A 7795-nucleotide genomic window follows, 5' to 3' on the forward strand; every position below is an offset into this window, starting at 1 on the left:
ATGGCTTTAGCAAGAACAAGATTTCCATTATAATTACATATACACACCTCCGCACACGAGGCCCCTAGATTACCTTGGGATGAACCATCAAAGTTAAACTTGAACAATGGTGAATCTGGACTCTACCATCTGACCTCTTTTTTATTGATTGTAGCCCTTGGTTTTTCTATTCTATAAAGGGTGGTAATCGAAGAGTTGTCCATTCTTTAAGAATCTCATTGTCCTAAGATGTAAATTCATAGTTGGCTGCCCTATTATGATTATTGATCGCAATCAATTGTTCAAAAATTCCTAGCACAATATTGTTTCGTACATCTTGAGCTGAAGAACCTATTTTACAAAATATGCACTTATTGAGTTCCCACCAAATGGACCACATAACAATAGCAAGTTTCATAACCCAAAGTTTGCCATAAGTAGAATTTAAATAATGAGAAGGCCAAGAGTGCAATTGATCACAAATGGTGACCGGCAAAGGGAAACAACAATTAACTTGGCTGGGATGAACTTCCAACATTGAATAGCAACAAGACATAGAAGGAACAAGTGGTCAACACTCTCCAATTCGTCATCACAAAGAACACATCTAAATGGCTTCAGTATTTTCAACCTATGCAACCTGTTACTTGTCAAAATGCGTTGCTTCAGTGCAAGCCAAGAGAAGCTTCTTTCTCTTGGAGGAACACATTCATCCCAACAGAATTTATAAGCTCATTATGGTTCTTTTTGTGATTCACATGCCTGTAATGCCATAAATCCTAACTTAACAAAGTATGTACCTGATGGAGATGGCATCCAAATGATCTTATCCTTCCTGTTTGTAAGGATCACAATTCTGCTAATCAAAATATCTCTAAACTCATTTTCTAGCTTTGAATTCATTGCTAATGAAGCAAGATTCTTCCATATTACTCTCCTTGTGATATCCACTGAATCAACATACTCAAATAACTTGGCACCCCATTGTGCTAATGTGATATCTTGAACTTCTCTGAGATTTCATGTGAACTAAGTGGTATAGAACCATTCCATGAGTCCACCTAGAATTCTACATCCTCTCCATTGTGTACTTCCCATGAGATATACCTAGTTATGATCAAGCATGATGACATTATAAACTCCCACATTTCAAATCCTCTAATAGGATTAGAAGTTGTGAATACCCTAATACAATGTGATGAATATAAGTATTTTTCTCTCATTATTTTGCACCGTGGCAATTCTAGTTTTTTGTAGAGCCGCCACATTAACTTAGCACCAAATGCAACATTCCTTAGGAAAATATCATGTACCCAACCCCACCACACTTCTTACCTTCCACCATTCCTGATAGGGACATCAAGAGACCTGGTTTTTGGAATCAATGCAATGTGTGTTGAGTTAAAGTGCAATAACATAGCACCATTTTGTCTAGATCCCTTGTAGCTAGCAACAAATCAAAGCCAATAATATCCCTGACCTTTTGAAAGAACAATGCTATGAAACCATCCAACCCTGGAGCTTTATGGGAGCGAGAAAACTACTAACTTGATTTCTTCCAATAAGAATGGCTTGAGCAAGTTCAAATTATCTTCAACATTTAAAATAGTTGGGATATATGCTAGTAACCTATCCTCCTATACATTTTGATCAAGTTTTGGCTATTGTTGGGGAGCCAGTAATATTTGAAAGAAATTCACACCCATTTGTTCAATTTTCTCCTTATTTCTCAACTACTTACCTGATTGTGAATGGTTGATTGAAAATATGGTTTGTTTTGCTTTTTTGATACCAACAAATGCATAGAAGAACCTCGTGCTTTTATCTTTTTTTTGAATCATGTAGGTGATCCGATTCATCCCATATTTTAAAATTTGTTGTTGAACTTGACCTAATTCATCCTCTTATTTTTGTACAAAAATGTTTTTAAAGACTATCTTATTCCACTTCATCATTTCAGCTTTTTCCTACCAAAAATGCAAATGATTGAAATTTGTCTTTGAGACTTGTAAACCATGAATGAAGGCACCAAACAACAAAATGTGCCTCTAGGATGTCAAATGTTGGCCCTAGCAAGGGAAACATAATCTATAATCAATGAATGCCATCCTCCTATTAATGTTGCAGCAATCTATAGTGTCGAATGCAACCCCTCAATAAGCTCTGACCTGCAGCTATAATCACCCTTGACTTTTCTTTCTAAGATAAATGTTGAAACCTCCTATGATTACATTTTGAATCTCTCCTCACAATTCAATCACATATTAAACACATTCATAATCTTTGGATGAGATCATTGCTGACACAATTCACTTGTAGAGATCAACCAAATTCAAAGTGCAAAGTCTTGACAAAATTCCCAATTCTACACAATCAAAGTTTTTGAAAACTCTTGGCTCTTAACTCTTCATAATTTCACAAAATTAAATGCCCAGTAGAATAATTCCGCCTCTCCCTTAGTAGGTATTTATAAATCCCAAATAAAAATTGAACCTGAAGCTTCAAGCTTACACTCCAAATAACTTATGATATGGGCTTTTGTTGCAAGTTTGAAATATAATACTTTATAATATTTCCCTCCATTAGAAGCACAACAAGTTAATATGAAGTTTATTTTAATAATTACTTATACCTCACCTTTAATTGGCACTTCACATTCTATATATGTACATTATAATTTGACTTCATAATCAATAAATAATCCCCTTTCAATAATAAAGTCAAAAAACATCTAGTGATGTGCACTTTTATTTATTAATTATTAATAAAGTATTATTTTATTAATAATCAAAATGTCATAACTCCAAGATACTCATCATTTCTCAATTCTAACTAAACTTGGGGTTAACCATTGTACATTGTGCATCCAATTGCCCTACTAAAAATAGTAAGGGTCCCTCTCTAACATTCACTGACTTACTATAAATAGTAAGTCCCTAAAACTAAGCCAACCACTAGATAAGTTAATCACTGTGCAAACCATGAGTTTAGATGCCCTTGCAAGATATAGCTCTAACTATAATTGGACTTCCTATAAATAGTAAGTCCCCAACTAGAAGCTCTATCAATGGCACTAGAACTCCATACTACTACCAAACTTTCCAAGTGTCCTACTAAAGATAGAAACTTTGACTTGCCCAAAATAGACACTTACTATAAATAGTAGCTATGTCGATCTGACTCAAACGAAGAGCAATCCTAAACATCCCTAACCTCTAGAATTGGAATTGGCCTCTAACTCTACCAATTGGACCCTCTAAACAAGTCTATTAGCCTATAAGGGTAAGGAAATAAGTTAATCCTCTAAATGATGACACTCGCGAAAAGTGGGATATCACACTCTCTTCACAGAACTCGATTATCCACCTCACCTTGTAGTCTAGGTACCTATAATTAATTGATATTTTTTGCACAATTCCACCATTCCAATCATTAGATTGCTTTAGTCTAAAACCACATAATAATAATAATGATAATATTAGTTGATACTGACATTAAAGTTCATATCCATCACAAACACCATCAACATTGTACAAATTCAAGTTCTATCCCTTATCCAAATTACAACGAAATTAGGGGTCCCACGAGAAAGTAAAAAGGGGTTCACAAGGGATGTGTCAAACCCTATCTTAGAAGCTCGCTTTCCACTAAAGTCAGCCTTAAACACCATCAACATTGTACAAATTTAAGTACCATCCCTTGTCCAAATTACTACAAGATTAAGGATCTCATGAGAAAGTTAAAAGGGGTTCACAAGGGATGTGTCAATCCCTATCTTAGAAGCTCGCTTTCCTCTAAAGTCAGCTTTCACATTCTTGCCTTCTTTTGGTTCCACTCATGGCAATTTTAGGAAAAGCATATTTCCCTCTATTCTAGCTTCTATGACCCCTCTTAGACATCCTCTTGCTTTACCAATTCCATTTCTCCTCCATCTTTATGAGTCTGTTTGGTTCTTGGAAGATGATAAGAATTGGGTTTTTCAAAATCTGGATTTGAAAATTTTATTATTTGTTTCAAAATTGGCAAAATGGAATTAGCATACATGACTTCGAATTTTGGCTCAAAACCAAGTTTTCTAACTTCCTACTAGCAAGTAGGAATTGAAAATCAAAACTTGGTTATGTTTTTGTAAAAACAATAGATTGGACTACTTTTTGAAATTTGCCTTCAACTCCAAACTTACACATAAAAATGTGTCTTCACATGCATCTTCTGAGTGAAACAAATGGTTCAAGTAAAATCCCAAAAATCGGAATGAAGATTTGCAAAACCTTGATTTGACTAAACTAAGGTTTGTAAAAATCCAAGTTTTTAAAATTCCACAAACCAAACAGACCCTAAAGCATTTTCATATGCCTTGTCCAAATTAGGTACTTTAACCAAGAAAAGGTCATTATGAAGTTGAAATGTATGGTCCTTGACATGCCTAGCTACTACTTGCCCTCCATGCTGCTGTACATCAGCTTGAATACAAAGCCTCGTAAATTGTGTAGTATAAACTTCAATAGCAATGCACAAGTCCTCATATGGCTTCCTCCGCCCATTTAGTAAACAAAAACTTATAACTAGCACACAAACCCAAAAGACAACAAAACTGAATTTTAAAAAAGTAACAAACCCGATGACTACTACCTCTGCCACCAATAGCAGCTGCAACCTGAAATCACAAAAATAATTCAAAGAATAGTAAACAGACGGGTTGTGGAGAATGTTTCATAGAAAGTCAGCTGTGTCAAAAGTTAGGCACAGTAGCTGCTTTGGAAAGGGATTTTCAGAGAGAAGTAGGGTAGGAACAGTAGCTGTTTTGAAAAATGATTTTCAGAGATGAAAGGCAAGGAATAGGACTTTGAAGATAAAATTGCAATACTAAAAGTCCTATTTACAACTAGGCATATTTATATTACTTATAACTTTAAATTTCTCTCGTAACTTGCTAAAATTTCTATGTTTTTAAAATCTTACAAGAACTTAGAACCCATCAGATATGATGTGGAAGAGTCTTTTAGTACTTGGTATCAGAAGGTAACTATTATTAGTTGTGATTCAATTCAAGAAAACTAGTTGTGTGAGCTTTGAGGCATATCATGCATGATAATTGATTACGTGATTTTGGTTCAACTGCATTCCAATATTGTAATTGACTTGGTGTATAGGTTGTGATTATTTATAAGTAGAAATAGTGGAATTTCAAAGTATACACCTCCATTCCTTCAAGCTAGTATCAAGAAAACATATACTCTACCCTACACATCAGCTCTAGCAGATGGTTCTGTTCTTGAGATTCATACTCGGTAATATAGTACTAACAAGTCAAGATGCAGAATTTAAAAGTTTAAAAAACATGTTCATCTCGTACCAATAAAAAATATACAACACTTTCTTTCATTCAAGATTAAAATAAAGATGCAGAAATGACACCGAGCACTGCAAGACTCAGAGCAGCCTAAGGTAAACAACACTGCCACTCAGCACCATCAACAACTTCAATATCTCTAACCTTCCAGTATTCTCAGATCACTTGTTGTAAAAAAAAACCTCCAATGGAAACCCCAAGCACCATGCTGTTAGGGAAAATTCCCTTAAATATAAATCACAAAAGGCCGTTAACCACCAAAATCTAACACAATGATAAAGATGGTAACTGGTAAAAGAGTGCAAGACTTGCACAGTATTTCCATTTTGTATCCAGGTTAAATACTGAAACTTGCGCTTCACTGTCATTATATTAAATTGGAAAGTGTTGTGACGTTTTCACACCATTGCCCATTGCAAACAGTGACCCCCTCTTTTGTCTTAGTAGCTGATAGTTCAGTAGATTTAGTGGCAATATAGCAGTTCTCAGTCTCAGATGCTGAGCCTTAGAATGGTCTTAGAATAAAGCACAAGTCTAGGGAGTCAAGTCAGATCTGGATCTGGGTGGCCCATGAGATATGAACAAGAGAGAGGCTACATATGGAATTGATAAGAGCAAGATCAGATTGAGAATTTCAAGTTTGGAATGGAAGTGTTCAGGTGAATAAGAAAAGTTTTGATTTTGAGCAAATCGTAAGAAAGTGATCAAGGAGAAAGAAAAGTTGAGCACTTCGAAAATTTGGACCCTTGGACTGAGCCCAGGAGCAGATCTGATTCTGACCTACTGTGGGGCTCTATGCCTCATAGCATTCATTGAAACCACTGTTAGCCATAGTCTAGTCATTAATAACAATACTTTATGTTTTCGGTTGTTTTGGCAATGTAATTACAAATGGTTCTTAGATAGCTGTAGGAAGTTAAAGGATCTGACAATTGGTGTGCTCAACCAACCATCGGGTGCTTTACATATGCAAGGCTAGCATTGAGAATGGGTTACTTTTGGCAGAGACATACAAGGAAAAAATTTTATCATTCTATCCAATATTATGTGCGAAGTGTTAATGCTGAATTATTATTTATTCATGTTCTGGTTGAATCTCTGTTTAGTCTGTGCACAAAACTAGATATCCCTTAGGGAATAAACGAACACGCCCATTACATGCACTTTGAAACTAAGCCTTACCATTCAAGAAGATGATATAATTTGATCAAGGAAATGAAGCCAAGGTAGAAAAATTGATTGAAGAAGAAGTAATTTGATCAACAGAGCATGCAAGTTGCTGAAAGTGAAATTCTTAAAAAACAAAATAACTAGTTGATGATGGAGAAACCATGGGGTTAACTCAATTGCAAAAAAAGTATATGTTGAAGTGAACATAAGGCAAATTGAAACATGTGAATTTTAGCCCAACACTTAGTTTTTGGAGATCCCTTGGGTCATTCCAAGAGATGATCGAATTCTGACCTCTGTTAGGGTTCAATGAGCCCAAGAACAGGTTGGCATCTGAGCCTTTTTGGGGCTCCTCATGGCCAAAACATACTCATTTTCCAACCTCAACATGACCATATACATGTGATCGCGCCCAACTAACACCTGGGCAAGGAAAGTACATTGCACCTAGCCCAACTTCCATGGGATTTCCACTATATGGCATGTGCATTTCGTCCAATCTATGGTAAAACTTCACCAAAGCATGGAGAGCTTATGAGTCGTCTAATATCAGATCTGACATAAAAACGCCCAATGACAGTTATCTCTTCCCATGAACAAATGCCTCAAATTTCAATGAGAAGATAAATAAGGTTACTATGGTGTGGGAAACAGATATCGATGCATGTGTAACAGTGTACCTATTAATTTTGACAGAACAAGCACATCCAAAACATTAGGCATTAACAAAATCAGACTTAAACAAGACTTGACACCGAGACAAATTAGTAGTGCAAGCTTGGAATTCCCAAAGAGATCAGGCACGATCAGGTATGAATTGTGCAAATAACTTAAATTTTTGGATTCGAATCAGATCATATAGAAGCTCAAAAACCCCAGATCTGAGTTAAGAGATTCAAGCTTTTCATCATTGTTAAAATGATAAAAAGGAGGTTCTAAGTGCATTTAAGAGTTGAATTCAAATTTGAACAAGCAAGCAGGCATGAACAATGTAAGCAATTTTCAACCACTGGTTATTTAATAAAGAAAACAATTAATACATTTAAAGCAGAATGTGAAATAACTTGAGAAATCAAAACAATGAAATGGACACTATTATTTTTAGCAATAAAAACTTTAAGGACTCCAATGAAGTTATGAGATATTAGCATCTATCATTCTTTCTTATTTTAAGAAGGGGTCAAAGTTTTAACAGCTCCAATGAAGTCATGTGATATTAATATCGATCATTCTTTTTCTTTCCAAGAAGGGGCTAGTCTTTCCATACATTGATATAATCATTCTATGGGCTTT

Source organism: Cupressus sempervirens, chromosome 3 (assembly GCF_028749045.1).
Source record: "Cupressus sempervirens isolate cs-2001-9-10 chromosome 3, ASM2874904v1, whole genome shotgun sequence".
Classification (NCBI taxonomy): Eukaryota; Viridiplantae; Streptophyta; class Pinopsida; order Cupressales; family Cupressaceae; genus Cupressus; species Cupressus sempervirens.